The following is an 18,213-nucleotide window of genomic DNA, read 5'->3' as shown; positions in this document are numbered from 1 at the left end:
AGGACCAGCAAGCACCAGGGGAGCAGATGAGGTGAGGGGAGTGTGGGAGACATGGCAGCAGAGGGAAAAGGGAAAGGTAGATAAGATATGTATTAATAATTTGGGGGTCATAGTGGCGCACATCCAAACAAGTGCACATGAACACAATACTGGTTCTCAAGACAAAACTCACTCTGCTTATTGGTGGAAAATCTTAGAGGGAACACTGAATGTGAGTATGTGAGTGCAAGCTTTACAGCTAATGACTGCTGCTCTTCAATCTGGCTGCAGAGGAAGGCTTGGGCCTTCCAATATGGCTATAGAAAAACTATATTGTTACACTCCTCTGACAAAGTTGTATCCAATTTTGGTTGAGGGTCCCCACCCCCATGGCAGAGGTCAGGATCCCAATCTCCAAATCCTGGACATCTCCAAGAATTGAGAGAGAGGCTTTCAGGAGACCTGCTGGAGGCAGAGGCCCATCCCTGCACAGGTCCTTCTCTGCTTTAGCTTTCTCCATCTCATCTCCATTATAGCCTCACTGCCCTATTCATGCAAGATCCAGAGTAGCATGGCTATAATACAGATGAGCAGCCTGAGCTGGTAGCAGACTTTGGAGCCCACTTTTAAGAAGTTCCACAATGCAGAGTTGTCTCCAATCAAATGATAATTCAGCTCCTACCTATATTAATTCCTGAGTATGTGCCCCAGAGAGGTTGAGGGGGTGAGAGTAAAGATCATGTGCCTTCATGTAGCATTTTTTTCTTTCCATGTGTGGATCCCAGACCCCATAATAGGATCTCCTTGAGGTTTGGAGGAAGAGTTGGCAGGATGTTATTGAGACAGCTAACACTCTCATATGTGGATGCATGAGATTCACAAAGACTTCCCACCTCAGTTTCATCCTGGAGGATAAAAAGGCCCTAAATCCAGTAACTACATGACTGCATTCTGCAACATCATCTTCATATGAGCAATGCTGAGCTCTTCAGAGCAGCCCTCAGATGACAAGTGGAAAATAAGTTCCAGTTAAGCTTGTTTTTCTGTGTTTCCTCTGTATGATGAGAATACAGAATAATTAAATACAACTATAAAAAGCACAAGGGCATCTACTTCTGACCTACTTTTTTGAGATTTACAAGTCTCTGGCCTTTCTTTCCTGCACATAAGCAACAAATAGTTTTGTATCCATGGTCGACATATTAATTCATTTAAATCCAGCATGCATGCAAATAAAAAAGAAAAAGAAGAAAAGAAAAGCTGTGTGGTTCCTCACCCCATGCAGGAGGAGCAGCCCCCTCCATATCTACCTTCACTGAGTATGGGTTCAGGAACACATGAGGACAGAGGTAGATGTGCATGACTAAATGGGAACGGGTATGGGACATCCAGGGTGTGTCTAGACTACATGGCTCCGTCAACGGAGCCATGTAAAGTAGTTACTCAACATAGTCAATGAAGTGGGAATTTAAATAATCCCCGCTTCATTAAAATAAAAATGGCCACCGCACTGTGCCAACAATCAGCTGATCCGACACAGCGTGGCAGTCTAGACACGGGAAGCCTTTGTCGACAGCTCCTGTAAACCTCATTCCACGTTTCCCGAGGCTTACAGGAGCGGTCGACAAAGGTTTCCCTTGTCGACCGCACCACATCTAGACTGCCGTGTTGCATTGGATCAGCTGATTTTCGGCACAGCGCAGTGGCCATTTTTATTTTAATGAAGTGGGGATTATTTAAATCCCCGCTTCATTGACTATGTTGAGTAAACTAATTTACATGGCTCTAATGATGGAGCCATGTAGTCTAGACACACCCCCAGGGTGTACATAGGAGAAGCTTCCCAATTCCATAACAATTGCTCCTCCTCCCCTGCAAATAAAGCCTGTTCCATACTTCTCCCACCCTGTGATGAATGGGAGGGGTACTACCCTTTTCTGGACATTCCAGCCTTTTAGTTAACTAAATTTTCTGTAAGAGTTAAAACCATAAAAAGTGGTTCTTAGAGAGTATCCAGAAATTCTAGGTAAGCAGGAAATGAGTTGGCAGGAAGTCGGGATACCAATGAAAATAGAGCAGTGACCTTCCTGTTCTAGTCTTTGTGTGACCAGAGGAGAACTGGGAGACATGAAATGAGAAGGGCTGGCCTTACCATGAGGTGAACTGAGGCGGCCACCTCAGGTGCCAGACCGTGTGGGGGGGCTCCACTAGGGCCCAGAGTGTAGAAATTGTGTCTGCTGCTGTTGCATATGTATTCTCTCTGCTCTGAAAGTTGTGTTACTTAAAATTTTTGAACAAGGCATTTAAAGTTGTTAGTTCTCCTTTATTAGGGTAGGTAGCAGAGCAGTACCATGAGAGGAATAGAACAGAAAGAAGGCAGAATTGAGATCTTTCAAAGTTTTGGCCCAAGCGAGGAGATATGGGGGCTGGCCCTGGAATTCAGCCCAGGAACAAGACATAGAGGATTCAGTGACATCCATTCCTTGAGGACTAAATCCAGGAACACAGATATGTGACTAGAACAGGGAATGTTTAGTCAGACACAATCATGTTATTTTCTTTATTTTGGGATTTGTTGTATTTCTCTGTGCTGAGTACATGTAACTATCCTCTTATAGTATAACTTCCAAACTGAATCCCAGGAAAGCAATTCTCTGTGTTTTAATCTTTCTTTTTTCAGTTGCTCTGTAACACCTACCATCCAAGTACTGTTTCATCGAGTATGTTTTTTTTGTTAATTAAAATCACCTTTTAAGACCATGATCTGATTCCTCTTTCCTATAAGGCAGGAGGTTCTTTGTTCATGTGCCTAAGATTGCAAAACCAGCTATTAAGAAAAATTACAGGTTTTTTCAAGCTTCCAGAGGAAGATGTAAGGAGCTTGAGGGTACCCCACAGGAAGAAATTCCCAAATGTGTTTTCCTGTGTTTTCAAAAGGGTTTTTGCATTTGGGTGCTGGCAGCAATACCAATCCAAGGCCAGGGAATCTGTGATCTTGAGGAGTTTTTATACAGAAGCCTTTAGTGGGAGGGCATTTTAAAGTCTTTTTCAGGCCCCCACCTTCTACACTTGAAGTGCCAGAGTAGGGAACATTCTTGACATATCCACACCCAACAACCCTCTAAGTTCACACCCAGGCCATTTTCCAGCAATTACTTCTCTGTCCCTCAGTTTCTCTGTTATCCTTAACTTCCCTAAGCCTTTGCACTGCTTCTAAAGGGTGAGGAAAATAAATTTCTGTATTGTAGTTTTAATGCATTGTTATTCAAAATTCTGTATTACTATGCCTAGACAGAAATCTGTCTTAAAAAAAAATTCTGAATCTTTTTTGTTGTCTGTATTGTTACAGATTAGCTGATAGGCTTTTTGAAAAAAAATTACCAAAATAATTGCAATTATTATATTCTTATTTTGACAAATAAACATGCAGAATTTTAAAATATTGTGCACAGAATTTTTAATTTTTGGTGCAGAAATTCCACATGAATAGGTTGTACTGAAGGCTTATCATCAGTAAGTCACCTTCGTCACCCCAACTGTTCTTAGTTCCTGAAAGAACTGCTGAAACCCTCCCACAAAAGTAGAACACAATCACACATACACCGTTCATAAATTTAATACAAAGGACCCCAGAGATAACACAGGCGGCTGCCATATCTATTACAAGTACTGCTCATATCTGTTCAGCATGCTGCTTCCGTGCCCATGCACACACATCAGAACATCTTCAGACCTCCAAAGGCCCCAAGGGATATCTCGTCTATCCACATATGTACCTACCGCAAAATCACTCTGTTCAGTACCATGACCCATCATGGTTACCTCTACACTTAACTCTCTTACTTCATCTCTGATTCACCCCTCACCCAATTAGTTCTGGCCATTCTGTCTATAGCCACACTCATTCCTTGCTTTGTCATTGGATAGAAGGGTGGCACTCATGTTGTACATAGACCAGGATATGCTCTTACATGGAGGATAACTAGCCAAAGTCCCCAGTGACATGATTAAAATACAGAAGCAATTAACACAAAGGGAATTCAATATCCTCAAGTATATAATAGCAATGAAAAACGGCTCAAAACAAAGCTTATGCTGAGCTCATCATTATTATTTATTTCTCATTCATGGAATAGTGTATCTGCTTCTGGGATGACTTGCTGGCCTTGCTGTGACCACTCCAGAAAAGGAGGAACCTGCAGCACCTGTACATAGTAGTTGGGAGGGAGAGGGTATGTGATGGGATGTTCACCATACAGGATTAGAAGGGATAAAAGTGACTAGATAGGCCAATTAACTGTCTAGGCTGCACCTGGAAGAGTAGCCAGGAAGCAGATTATTTAAAAGAGGCTCAGCTGGGAAGAGGCAAATGTTGGTTTGGAGCTGGTACTCCCATAGAAGGGGCAGGCTCAGGAAGCAGTGCAGGGAAGGAGCAATGATAGAGTGGATAGAGCCCAGAACAGTTGAGCCAAGACTCCCTACTCTAGAACCTACACTAAAGAACAGGCTCAGGTTCCCCTACTGGCCTTCAGAACAGTACAAGAGAAGACTCCCTGGGACTGTTTACATAGACATTGTTTTTTGCTTAACAGATTTTTTCCTCAGTGTTTTTTTGGGAGGTGAGAGGGTCGGTATTTTTTGGTAAACTATCTGGCAACCCTATTCAGGAGTAGAGGAAGCTGAGAACAGAATCTCCTCATTAGAAGACACAGTGAGTACAATGAATATAATCTCATCAGCAAAGATCTAACTTCCTCCTCTTTATTTATGTCTAGAACTTGTAAACTGGGTCTTTTATGAAATGACATTGCTACACCTTTCGTTTCAGAGAATAATTTGTTAAAACCCTCTTCCTACATCTACCTTCTCCTAAATTTCTCTGCCTTCAAGTCATTAAGGTGAGTGACCTGTAGGAACATATCTGTTTTCAGGGTTTTTAAACGGATGATAATACCTTTTTCTTATCAGGTGATTAGCCCCTATGATGTTCAAGGAAACACAATTTATAGTATTAAGAAGCATTTAGGTCAAATCTCTTTATCAAGCACTTAAATAATATAATTGGTTGGGCCATTTTTTGTTCTAGATCTTGAAAAGGTACGTGTGGGTTCTCCTTTACTGCTCCGGGGACCTTAAAAGGAGGGGAAAGGAGTAGATATAAGGCAGGTCAGGAAAGGAATGAGATAGAAAAACTGAAAACAAGAAATGTAATTATCAAAAGTGAGGATATGAAAAAGTTTAAGAGTTGTGGACCCATCTCTTTGATCCATACTGAGTTGATTTTCTAACTTGAAGTCTTTAAGTCATTATTTGAGAATTTCAAATAATTCAGCCAGAGGTTATGGGTCTATTTCAGGAGTGGGTGACATTCTGTGGCATTCAGTGTACAGGAGGTTAGACTAAATGATTCTGATAGATTCAAACTGTAAGATCAGATGGGACTATGATACAAAAATATTGGCTGAGAGGTCTGAAAAAGTAGTGTATGATCTATGATTCATTACAGTCAGGTGGGATTTAATAAAAAAGTGTGGTTCAAATAACACATATCAGCTGATTAAAGTCCATTTCTAGAGTGTTGTATTCCATCAACCTTCTAGAAATTCCCATGCAATCATCCACTTGATGCAGAGAAACTAGTGAATACAGTTAACTGGAAGTATCTGTTCGTTACTCTGGCTAAATTTGGAAAGGGGAAATCCTTTTCTTTAGTTGATAGATAAAGCTGTTATACTCTAAACTCAACTCTCATATCCTAACAAATAGCACAATATCATCCCCCTTTGATCTGTGTGAGGGAACTAGTCTGAGTGCCCCAGCTCACGCTCCTAAGTTATCTAGCATAAGAACCACTTGCAGTACTAATTAGGGAACACCAAGATAGTCAAAGGATCAAATCAGGGACTCAGAGACAAAAATCCATCTATAGGCTGATGACAGCCTCCTATTTATGAAAGTCAGATCAATCAATTCCAAATATCCTATAAACAATAGATAACTTCAGTAAATTATCTGGTTATGGATAAATCAGAAGCAATGATCTCATTGAATTTAGATGGCAGTACCTTTCCTATAAGGACATTTAGCTGGCAACAGATAAACCTCAGCTATCTTGGTATCCTATTCCCTAAGGAAGCTAGAAACATAGTTAAAGTTAGCCCAGCTCCATTAATCATGCAGCTAGTGCCAGCCATCTGTTTAAATAGTTTGCTGTCTCTCCCTCTTTGGGGAAATATAAACATGCATGCTCTTCCCAGGATAATTTTTTTTTCATTTCCTCCCTATTCATATCCCCCCTTTTATATTTTACCAAAATCAACATGTTCAGGTCCTTCTTATGGAGTCCTGGTAACAAACCCAGAATCTTCTTTAAAAGATGACACCTCCCTGTCCAAACAGGTGGCTTCAGATTTCCCAATTTTACCAAGCAATAATTCTTAGTCAAGCAGCACAGTGGTTCAACCACTCCTACTGTAAAGCCCTGGATTGACTCCAGTTGGAAGCATAATTGGTTGCTCCCTTTCCAATGCACTGCACTTGGATTACTACCAATTGCCTAAAGAATGATTACCAACTGCAGTAAAAGCTAATACCCAACCCTGTACCATATGGAAAATGCTATAAACTGCCATTTCTGATCTTCATTTAATGTCCAACATATGGTCTGGTTAGCATGGGGCCAGCAGGCTTCCAAATGGCTTTGCATGGCTTTCCAGAAGCGGTGGCATGTCTCTGCTGCTCTTACGCAGAGGACTGGACACAGGAGCTATGTGCACTGCCCCTGCTCCTCCCTGAGTGCTGGTTCCACAGCTCCCATTGGCCAGGAACTACAGCCAATGGGAGCTACAAAGGCAGCACCTGTAGGTGGTGGCAGTGCACAGTGCTACTCAGCCGCACCTCTGCCTAGGAGCAGCAGAGACATGTGGTCTCTTGCAAGGACCCACCTGAAGTGGGTGCACCGTATCTGGTACCGCAAAATCCTAGAATGCCCCAAGCCCTCTGCTGTACCCAAACTATCTCCCAGAGCCTGAACCTTACACTCTCTTTTACACTCTGAGCCCTTCAGCCCCAGCCTGTGCTCCCTACCATGATCCAAACTGTTTATCCCCAGCCCAGAGCCCATAACCCCAGTTGGAGCCCTCACCCCCTCTCACACATAGAATCAGAAAATCATAGAGCTGGAAGAGACCTCAGGAGGTCATCAAGTCCAGCCCCCTGCCCAAGGCAGAACCAATCCCAACTAAATCAACCCAGCCAGGGATTTGTCAAGACGAGACTTAAAAACCCAAACCCCTACCCCAGCTGGATTTCCTTGTCTGTTAAAACACTACTGTTTATGATTTCTGGTTTTATTTCCTAGAGTTTTTGTTCTGATGCTGGCAAGTGTAAGTATTTCCCACTAGCCATTTTAGCCCTTTTTGTTTTTGTTTTGTTTTGTTTTGTTTTGTGTTTTGTTTTGTTTTGTTTTGTTTTGTTTTGTTTTGTTTTGTTTTACACCCCTTTGATGCTCATGTCAGAATCCTACAGTTGGTACATAAAGCCCGGACTGGGATTGTAGTGAGCACACTATTGATAGTGAGCAATGATTGATGAACAAATGACGCTGGGTGAGGGGTAATTTGTCATCCTTCTTTGTGCTTTGAATTCAGGATGTACTAGTGGACCATCATTATGTGTAATTTATGTATTCTTTTTGGCTGCGTCTATACTACAAGCCTCTTCCGCAAGAGGAAATGCAAATGGAGCGCTCATTTGCATAGGTCACGCTCTCATTTGCATTTCTTCTTCAGATCCCTTTTGCACAAGAGCCGTTCTTCATTTTTGGCGCAAAAGGGGGTTTTTGCACAGCAATCTACACAGCTCTTTTTTGCACAAAAACCTCTTGTGCAAAAGGGATCCAAAGAAGAAATGCAAATGAGAGTGCGACCTATGCAAATGAGCACTCCGTTTGCATTTTCTCTTGCGGAAGAGGCTTGTAGTATAGACGCAGCCTTCAAGTGAAATGAGACAGGAATATACATCATCTCCTTTTCTACATAATTTGATCAGATGAAAAGCTTTAAGGAAATAAATGGCATCAAAATCAACTACCAACAACAGTGACACTCTCTCTACTGCAACGGAATTGTGTATTTCAAAATCCTGGGAATGCATTTGCAGATTGGTGTTTCCATTAATGACTACTATGTGAATTAAACAAAACAGTGTAATACTTTGAGATGTGGAGCATGATGTGAGAAGTCTTAAAAGAGCAACACTCCAACACGGAAAATACAGAATTTGAACTACTCCCCCCAAAAAAATCAATCTGCTGGTGGCATCTGACTCAGATGATGAAAATGAACATGGGGCATTCAGCACTGCTTTGGAGCGTTACGTAGCAAAACAGTCATCAATATGGCCGTGTCTTCTTCAGAAAGGTGCTTGAAGCATGAACGGGCATACATTAGGTGACACTGTAAACAAGAGGTGGGCAGCATTATCTCATGAAAATATAAACATATTTATTTGAGTAATTGGCTGAATAAGAAGTAGGACTGAATGAACTTGTAGGCTCTACTGCCTTACATTCTTTTATTTTTGAATGCAGTTATTTTTGTATATAATTCTACATTTGTAAGTTAAACTTTCATTTTAAAGAGATTTCACTAAAGTACTTGTATTAGGTGAAATGAAAAATACTATTTATTTTGTTTATTACAGTACAAATATTTGTACTAAAAATAAAGTGAGTGTTGTACACCTTGTATTCTGTGTTGCAATTTAAATCAATATAGTTGAAAATGTAGAAAACATCCAAAATATTTTAAAAGGGTATTCTATTATTGTGTAACAGCATGATTAATTGCATAATTAATCGATTAATTTTAATTATGATTAATCTTTTTATTCCTTGATAGTTCTAGTTATAATGCATCTCACATTTCACTTGGCCTCTAGATGTGAGTAATTAAAGTTATGAAAAGATGCCACTTTAAAAAATCATCCCTAAAGACCTCATCACTGAGTTTGGCAAGGACAAATTTCACGTTGTTGGTAAAGTGCTGATCTGCACTGCATGCAGCAAGGCTGTAGATTATGTTCAAAGACAGAGAATTGAAGAATGCAGAGAAAATGCAAAATAAAAACTGAACGAGAAGAAACAAAAATGAGGTTAAAACAGCAGAGCCATCAACAGAGAAAAGAAACAATGCACAGTGAATGGACGATTTTTGTTTGTTTAAAAAAGAACAATTTTCTGAAAATATAGACTTTAGACGCACTTGGCATCTAAGACATACAAATTGCTATTCTATTTATTTTATTATAATGGTTGATGGCACTGGTAGGCTTTCAACTTGTTTAAAATAGTAACTATATCAATAAAACATTGTGCCTAATTGAAACCTGGATATATTGTGGCTAGGGAAACTAAAATTCAGCGTTTCATTTTAGTCATAGAATAACATAGATTTTTCCATGTGATTTTTTTTTTTAAAACAGAATCTTAATTTTTCTTATCAGGAAAGCTAAAATCCCTATTGATTACTATCTTAAGTGACCCTGGATGGACTCAATCACAGTAATACCTGTCCACCATACAAATAATAACCCCAACAGCATCACAAATGATCATATATTTCATATCAGCCCTCTCCCACACTTTACACTTCACCCAGCAGCTAGAGCAGACTGAAACATAGTGCAAGTGGAATGTACTTTCTGTGACACATTACTTTAGAACACTTAATTTCTCAGGGTCACGCCTTTCCTTACCCACTCCATGCCTGCAAGCTGGGGCCAGGAGCGGGGCCATGGCTCCTGGGAGTAGAGGGAGAATGATGCAGATAGGGGTAAAGAAGCCAAGCATTGGAGAGGGGCTGGGTATGAAGCTGCATCCAGACTGCAGTTGTGGGCTGAGGCTGGGCGCAGAGAAGGGAGCAAAACTGGGAGTGGAAAGGGGCTGTGGGGTATTCCCTCCCTGTCCCTTGTTCCCCTGTGGGGACTGGCTCAGACCCCCTCCATGTCCTCCCTAAACATTCCTCCATGCTCCATAGTTTGGGGACCTCTGTTCTAGAATATGGCTGCCTGCTTATTAAGCAATTTCAGCATTTGTGGGAGGCTCTGTGGAAGCAGCTTCAGGGGGGTAGCCAAGTTAGTCTGCAACAGGAAAAACTTAAAAAAAAACAACAAATAGTCTAGTAGCACCTTAAACTCTCCTGCCAGTAGTAGACAGCACTTTTTGCCACAAGTACTAGCTGAGCAGCCCAGATCAACCAAAAACATAATAAAGCAAACGAGCACATTCCACAGCATGGGGACCTCTCACAAAGCAAAAAATGGACTTTGTCCACTCTGATAGTAACCACAGATCTCTCAAATGCAGCTGCCAGGTGTGGAAAAAATATGGTCCCTGTCTCCCTCATCTCCTGAAGGACATCACTGACCAGTATCAACAGCACAATTCCATCATCATCCCCAGGTTTAAAACTGAATGACTGAAGTCATGGAATTCTGAAGACATCAGGTGAGGATACAGTTGCTTTGCCTGTCACTTAAAAATATGTCTAGTAATTTATATATGCTCAGATTTCCACAAAATAATAGATTTTACTAAACAAAATTTATACAGATGGAGAATTCATCAAGTATCCTCACTGATAGCATTACTTCACTGAAAAGGAATTGTATGTTAACGCTGCTGTATCTATTTCAGACGATCCTTCATTGTCCCTTGACCAAAGTTTTTATAGGCTTGATTAGTCCTTTCTCTAGCTATATCTTGAACTGCAGTAAACCTTTTATGAAAGTAAGAGCTTTCCAAGTGTCTGTGAAGTTTGGTGGACTTGTTTTGGGGCTATATGGAAGTGCTAAATAACTGTAAAATAAAACAAAAATAGAATTTGTAAGGCACTTTTTAGCCTCCAATCTTTATATGCTCTACAAAGATAAGTGAGCATCATTATTAAAAAGGTTGGGATGCTGAGGGTATATCTGTGGGACCCTCCCTGACTTGTGGACTCACTGTTTCCCTTTCTTCTTTAAAGATAAAATGTGAAATTTTTTTTCTTTTTAAAATAGGTACAAAAATGCTATTAAAACAAAGTAATTGAATTCAGTTTCAATCCAGCGTTGTGTTTATTAAGATGGCCAACTTGCTGCCAGTTGTATCTTGTTTAACTTGACCTTTAAAATGTTGAAATTGTTCCAACATAGCTGCTATTTATGGCTCTCACATTACATGACTGAATCATTATTTTTCTAGCTTGGTATTTTTAAGTGAATTATTTCAGATAGTTGTGTTACAGCAGCACTGTACTGGAATCAAAGTTAACAGGGTAAAGCTACCTATTTTAGGGGATTAAAACTCACTGAAAAATATATCACAGAAATAGTCTTCTATCATGGGAAGTCTCAGTTTACTATATTGGTGTAGCCAGAAAGGCACACATGGGTAGGCAATGATGGGAGGGGTTAAACTTCAGCACCTGGCCCTACACCGCAGCTGCAGTAAGGGCTGGGGTGCAAGGAGAGCTGTGAGTGGGCCTGGATGCAAAGTGGGTGGGGCCACCTGCAGCAATGCCACTGGTCTACTAGGGAATTATTTGTTTGTAAAAGTTGGTTCATAAATCCTGTTGATGTCACAGAAAAAAAATCACATGGGGGGGGGGTTACATTTCACAATGGGGGAAAAATGAAATACAGGCAGTCCCCGGGTTACATGGATCCGACTTACATCGGATCCCTACTTACAAACGGGGTGAGGCAACCCCACACTAGCTGCTTCCCCCCAGCAGACCAGGGAGACGCGAAGCTAGCGCTGTCCCCCAAGCAGACCAGGGAGACGCGGAGCGGCTTTTCTCAGCAGACACCTCTGCTTGAGAATAAAGGACTGAGGGAAGTGAGGTGTGGGAGAATAAAACTGAGCTCTGGAGAAATGTTTGGCTGAGTTTCCCCTACAATATGTACCAGTTCCGACTTACATACAAATTCAACTTAAGAACAAACCTACAGTCCCTATCTTGTACGTAACCCGGGGACTGCCTGTAATGGCATTTCTGTAAATAGAGTTCCCACCTAGCTTTAGAATGCATTATTAAAGAAGGAATTCAGTCTATTTCTGACTTAAAATTTTAAGGCCCAATTATATCCCCAGTTATTTATGTCCAGCTTCCTTTGCTGGAAGTTAAAGTTGTTCCTGTGTAACTCGGCGAAGAATTGAGCCCTTAGTTGCTCATGCTTCTGTTGGAGAAGACCAATACAGATAAAGGCAGCAACTGTGAGACTAAGGGTCTAAGTTGGAACAGAGAGGAGCCATAGAAGGGATTGTGCCTCTTCCACACAACACAGCATGCCATTGTGCAGAGCAACTGTATAAGCTGATTGATCCCCATGTGTGGACTGCCCACTCTGCCGGCTGGTGCAGAATAGAGGCTCTGGTGCCACCACCTTCCCGCCTGTTCTTGGGTCAATGTGGACTCTGGGAGCACACTTGGGGTTAGGGTTACCAGGTGTCTGGTATTCTACCAGACAGTCCAGTTTTTGCACCCTCTGTCCAGTAAAAAAAAAAATCAGAAAATACCGGACGTGTGCAATGTCCGGAATTTTCTGTTTTTCCAGCTGGGTGCTGGACGGAAGCCTGGTGGGGGGGGGGGGGGGGCGGGAGTGGCTGGGAGGCGGGGCTGCAATCGGCACTGGGAGCCTGTGTTAGCATGCAAAAGCCTGGTGGGAGTTGGGGGAGTGGCTGGTACTCCCAGCCACTCCCCCCATCCAGCTTCTGCATGCCACCCAGCGCCGATCGCGGCCCCACCTCCCAGCTAGGAGCCTGTGGTTGTGTGCAGAAGCTGGGCGGGGGGAGCGGCTGGGGGCTGCCAAGCTTCTGCATGCAACCAGAGGGAGTCCCAGGCTGGGAGATGGGGCGCAATCGGCACTGGCAGCCCTCAGCTGATTGTGTCTGAGGAGGAGTGATGCCTTGGGGAGGAGGAGACGCCCTGTCCCTGCTCCTGAGCACTGATCAAGCGCATTGTGGCGCCGTAGTCCAGGAGAGGAGCCCACAGATGGTTTGTAGTTGCGTTTAGGCGTCTTCCGTGGGCTCTCAACCAAAACTGACTGGGGTGGAATTTCTGCTTCTTCCCGCTGGGACACCCAAAGACTTGGCTATGGGGGAGTCACCCTCCGCCCTGCCATTGTGTTGCCCGGGGGTCTGCCTCTCTCTGCTTTGGGTAGCAGGCGGCTGCTTTGCAGAGCAGGCTCTGCTGCCTTCCCCTTTGTTCCCAGCTTGGTAGTAGCCGCACAGGATGTGTGTTCGGTGTGGGTGGGCTTTTTTTCTTTTTTGCTCGACAAATTTTTAGCCCGTGTATTTGGTAATTTTTGTGAGACCATCTGGCAATCCTACTTGGGGGCCAGATTTAGTTCCCAGCTGAAAATGGGATCTTTCCAATGAGTGGCAGCCCTCAACCTTACCAATGCTGAGTATGGTATAGCTAACATTGTGTCATGTTTATTTTTAGTAAAAGTCACATACAGGTCATGAGCAATAAACAAAAATTAATGGAAGTCCATGATCCATCTGTACCTTTTACTAAAAAAAAACCCACCCACGGGGAGGGGCACTGATAGTTATTGGGGTCTGAAGCCTAAGCCCTGGAAGGTGGGGACTGACAGACAAACCCCACCATCTCAGGGGAGCTCTAGCCTCACCATAGCCAAGAGGCCTCACAGCCCCAGTCCCTGCCTCAACTGTGAGAGATCACAGCTACAGCCCTGTGGCAGGAGTTGAAGCCAAAGAAATCATTATGAATCCATTACTTCCATGATTAAATCATATCCTTAAGTATTGCCAACCTGAGCTATTCACAAACCATTTGTCAAAACCTCAAAATCATGAACATTTCTTATGTTCCTTCTGCTGCATGAGCCTTTAGGAAATACTGTTTTCATTTTCAACCTTTCCTCTGCAACCACAAGTGCTAGGAAACTACTGATTTGTAAAAAAATGAATCTCTCATAATCCCATGATTCCAATAGCTGAAGTTTTTGGGAAAGCACCAAATATTGCAAGATTTACAATAAAATCACACCACACTGTTTAGTAATACAGGCAGCAGCATTTCTGCTTAGTTATTTTCATAGGGATTTAAAATGCAAAGTCAGAGTTAGTGATATGTACAATTAAAAGCCTTTTAAAAGCTGGAATATATAAAGTGAAGAAGCATAATAAAAACCAAAACAATTTCAGTAATATGAGAAGTTTGACAATGATTAACTTTTAATTATTTTCAAAACATGTAAATAATATTTTGATTCAGCAGCTGAAAATGGGAACATTATAACTCACTTGAAGTTATACCTTTCTTCTTAGCTGCCCTTCACAATAAATATGTTGTAGCTTTTTATATAGTCCAATGACAGTATTACATACAACACATTAAAAAATAAAAAATAAACAAATACATTTAAATTAAACACATTTTATGTACAAAACATATTCTGACAAAAAAAAAAAAAAAACCAAAAACAAAACCCCTGTACTGATCAAGTCCAGAACGCTTATTGCAATTTTAGAAGTAGTTGTTATGCCAAGATCTCAGGCTCATGCTACATTAATATATCAGACTGCCACCTACTGGAACTGGATTTAACTCACACTGGAAATTTGACTTGAAATTTGGCCAGATACCCTGGTCAATTCCTGTTCACCTCACCTAAAAGTGAGTATTGTCATTGATATCAACGCAATTTTCCATGGGTACAAAGCAAGTAGGATTTGACATCAAGTATGCAACGTTTCTGAAAATGTCTGTCATACTGCAAATATTTAAAAAGGTGAAACTAAAACAACCATATCATTCAAGGGTGACAAAATAAATCATTAAAAAACACTATCGCAGTGGCATTTAAAATTGTGGCTGGACAGATTCATCCACTCAAAACCTTAAAAGAATGGAAATAAGTTCAAAGAAAATATTTGTGCATTTTTTTCCACTTTCACATGGCCTACAACAGCACTGTCAATAGAACATATTCACGCTCCACAAAGCTTTCTTTTCCATCCTCCAATGGGTACCAAAAAGCAATACATACTCCAGGTTACTCATACCTGCCCTCTATTGCAAAATCTCAGTATGCTTTCACATCAGTTCTATCAGCAGATATCTGAACGTCACACATTCCATGCACTTGGTAAGCTAGTCTACCTGAGGTTATGGTCATATTTCCTGTCATGGCTAAAAGTTATAAAACGTTAAATATATTAAACATTGCCTATGTGTAAATGATATTCTAAGCTATCAGCGTATGAGAAGCAACAGTGTGTCCAAAGGATGCCTAGGGTGTTAAAAATCTTGCAAAGGAGTTACAAAGAAAAGTGAGATAATCCAGTGAAAATTTGTCAAAAGAGTGCATGTCCGTTTGGGAAATCTATCAATATTCAATTATGAATTCTATTTGATACCGGGGGGGGCTCTTACTTTATATCATTGTCACACTATAAAGTCTATTTTGAATTTTTCCTGTCTCTGTTGTCTTTTTCACCCAGGTTGCACTGTAGCTCGAGCAGGTAGTGACACAGGACTCACAAGAAAGTGATAAGGGCGCTCTAGTTGAAATAGAACTGCCCCAAGAGAAGAGGCTTGTTCCTACCTAGGAGAACTGTTTTGTTAGGAGAGAAGTTGTCTGGCAACAAAGCTATCTGTCTGTGGTCACATGCTGAGACTGACCAGGAGATCACATGACAGAGGAGAGGGGATGGTTATACAGTACAAGAGCTATGCTCTTCTTTTGCTTTTTGGCTATTTTCACTAGCTCAAGGTGAGGGAAGCTGCTGCAGGAGTCTAATAAGGCTGGAGAAACCCTGCCTACCTAAACTCTGCTGGATCCCTCAGGAATTTCCAGGTGAAGGGTGGACCAAAGTAAGGGGCATACATTCAGAGTGGGTTTTGTTTTCTAATTGACATGTACTCTGTTGTGCTTCATCTTTCATTAGAGAATATCTGAACTGGAAAGTTTTTGCTAAGCCTGGGTCTGTTTGCTTTCACCAGCATCTACCACTGAAGCAGTAACCCCATTTGCGGGATTCTGGGATAGGAGCAAGAGCTGCTCAGAAGACTTGGAGGACATAGCAAAGTTTCAGGAGCCAGATTATTGGACTCAGGCGTTCATGGCCCAGAGGGTGACAGATACAAGATCTGTAGCTGGACTGCATGCCTAGAGGCCCTAAGCCAGGACAGTGCCTAGATCTCTAGCTGGCAACAGCAAACAAAAGGCAAATGGAATTCAGCTTTTGGATTCATTGTGCTCTGGAGAGTCTTCATCAGGGAGACCTTACCAGAAGTGTGGCAGAGTGGTTTCTTAACTTGTATTAGTTTCTGGGTATTAATTCATTTTTCATTATAGCTGTGAAAAATTCAAAATGTGATAAGATTTTATAGTCACTGTCAATTTTTTGGTTTTTGCCATTTCAATGAGGTTTTTACAAAAACAAGGTTTAGCGCTTCTATTAAAATTTACATAAGCTTAAAGCTGCACCATAACCATAGTCACAGCAATGTAGAAAAGGTATGTCTAGACTACATGCCTTTGCTGACAGAGGCATGTAGATTAGGCTACTCAGCACAGGAAAATGAAGTGGCGATTTAAATAATCGCTGCTTCATTTAAATTTAAATGGCTGCCGCGCTGAGCCGATCAGCTGTTTGTCGGCTCAGCACGGTAGTCTGGACGCTCCGCGGTCGACATCAAAGGTATTTGTCGACCTACCAGGTATGCCTCCTGGGATGAGGTTTACCTGGGAGGTCGACAAATGCCTTTGATGTTGACCGCAAAGCGTCCAGACTACTGTACTGAGCCAACAAACAGCTGATCGGCTCAGAGCGGCAGCCATTTAAATTTAAATGAAGCGGCGATTATTTAAATCGCCGCTTCATTTTCTTATGCCGAGTAGCCTAATCTACATGCCTCTGTTGCCAGAGGCATGTAGTCGAGACTTAGGGATAAGAATAACTGTGCAGACATTCATGTTTGGACTCTGAAACCCATCCCACAACCTGGGCTTCAAAACCTGAGTTCTAGCCAGAACCTGGACATCTACACCGCTGTTTTTAGCACTGTATCATGAACCCTATGAGCCCAACTCAGCAGATCAGGACTTTGAGACTTCCTGCCATGTTTTTTTTGTTTTTGCGGGTAGACATGCCTTGTGGTGGGCATCCCCAACCTTTGTGTACCTGTAAAACTTGTGCTGAGTTTGTAAGGGGAATTTTCTGTTCCCCGGAGTACATTATTCCCATATACAAAGTATAGTATTCCATATACTTAGTCATTGTACAGGGGGCTGAAAATTTCACTCTACTTGCTTATCTCTTAGAAAAATCATGACTTGGCCAGGGAGGGACATTAATAAAATTCTTCCATGGGTCTTACATTTACTTTGTAAAGAAATCCATGACTATGGAAAAGTATTTGCATTTAAAGTACTTTATGCAAAATCTGAAATGCTAGCTATCTATATATTTGCCAGACACTGAAAAGTAATTCCTCTAGAAAACAATACATTTTATGAAATGCTTGAAAGACAAGGTGGATAACTTATTTGGACTAACTTCTGTTGGTAAAAGAGACAAGCTTTCAAGCTTACACAGCGCTCTGCTTCAGCTTCTCTCTCTTACCAACAGAACCAGTAAAAGATATTACCTCACCAAGCTTATCTTTTCTAATATCCTGGGACCAATATGGCTACAACTACATTACAAACACAAAATACTATGGAATTCAGACCTCAAAAAACACAGAAATGCTCTACGACTGAAATGTCAGATCACTACTTATGCAAATAATAAAAAGAACATTTTTTTATCAAAGATACCTTTTTTGTTTCAAAATCTTTGTGATCATCCCAAATAAAATCCTAGCAGGATTACAGATGATGATGTTAGAATTAATATGGACTAAGAAAAAGTCCAAGAAAGAATGAGTGGTATTTTGCCTGATTCATGAAAAAAGGTGGGGATCGGCTGTTCCAAATATGCTGTGGTACTGGCAAGTCAGGTACCTCAAAACACAAATGGATTGCAGGCACACTAACTCAGCCAAGTGTTTGTCTTTATTAAACACAAAAATTGTGGCAGCGTAAACATTGCTAGGTGATGAAGTAATTAAAAAAAGAAAGAAAAAATAAAACATACCCTCAAGAAATGTATACATACCTTTTAGGAAAGGCTATTCTATGGATTTAGGATAGAACTACAGGCAGTCCCCG

Source organism: Pelodiscus sinensis, chromosome 2 (assembly GCF_049634645.1).
Source record: "Pelodiscus sinensis isolate JC-2024 chromosome 2, ASM4963464v1, whole genome shotgun sequence".
NCBI lineage: Eukaryota > Metazoa > Chordata > Testudines > Trionychidae > Pelodiscus > Pelodiscus sinensis.
The sequence above is the reverse complement of the archived record's forward strand: the minus strand, read 5'-3'. Positions refer to the sequence as shown.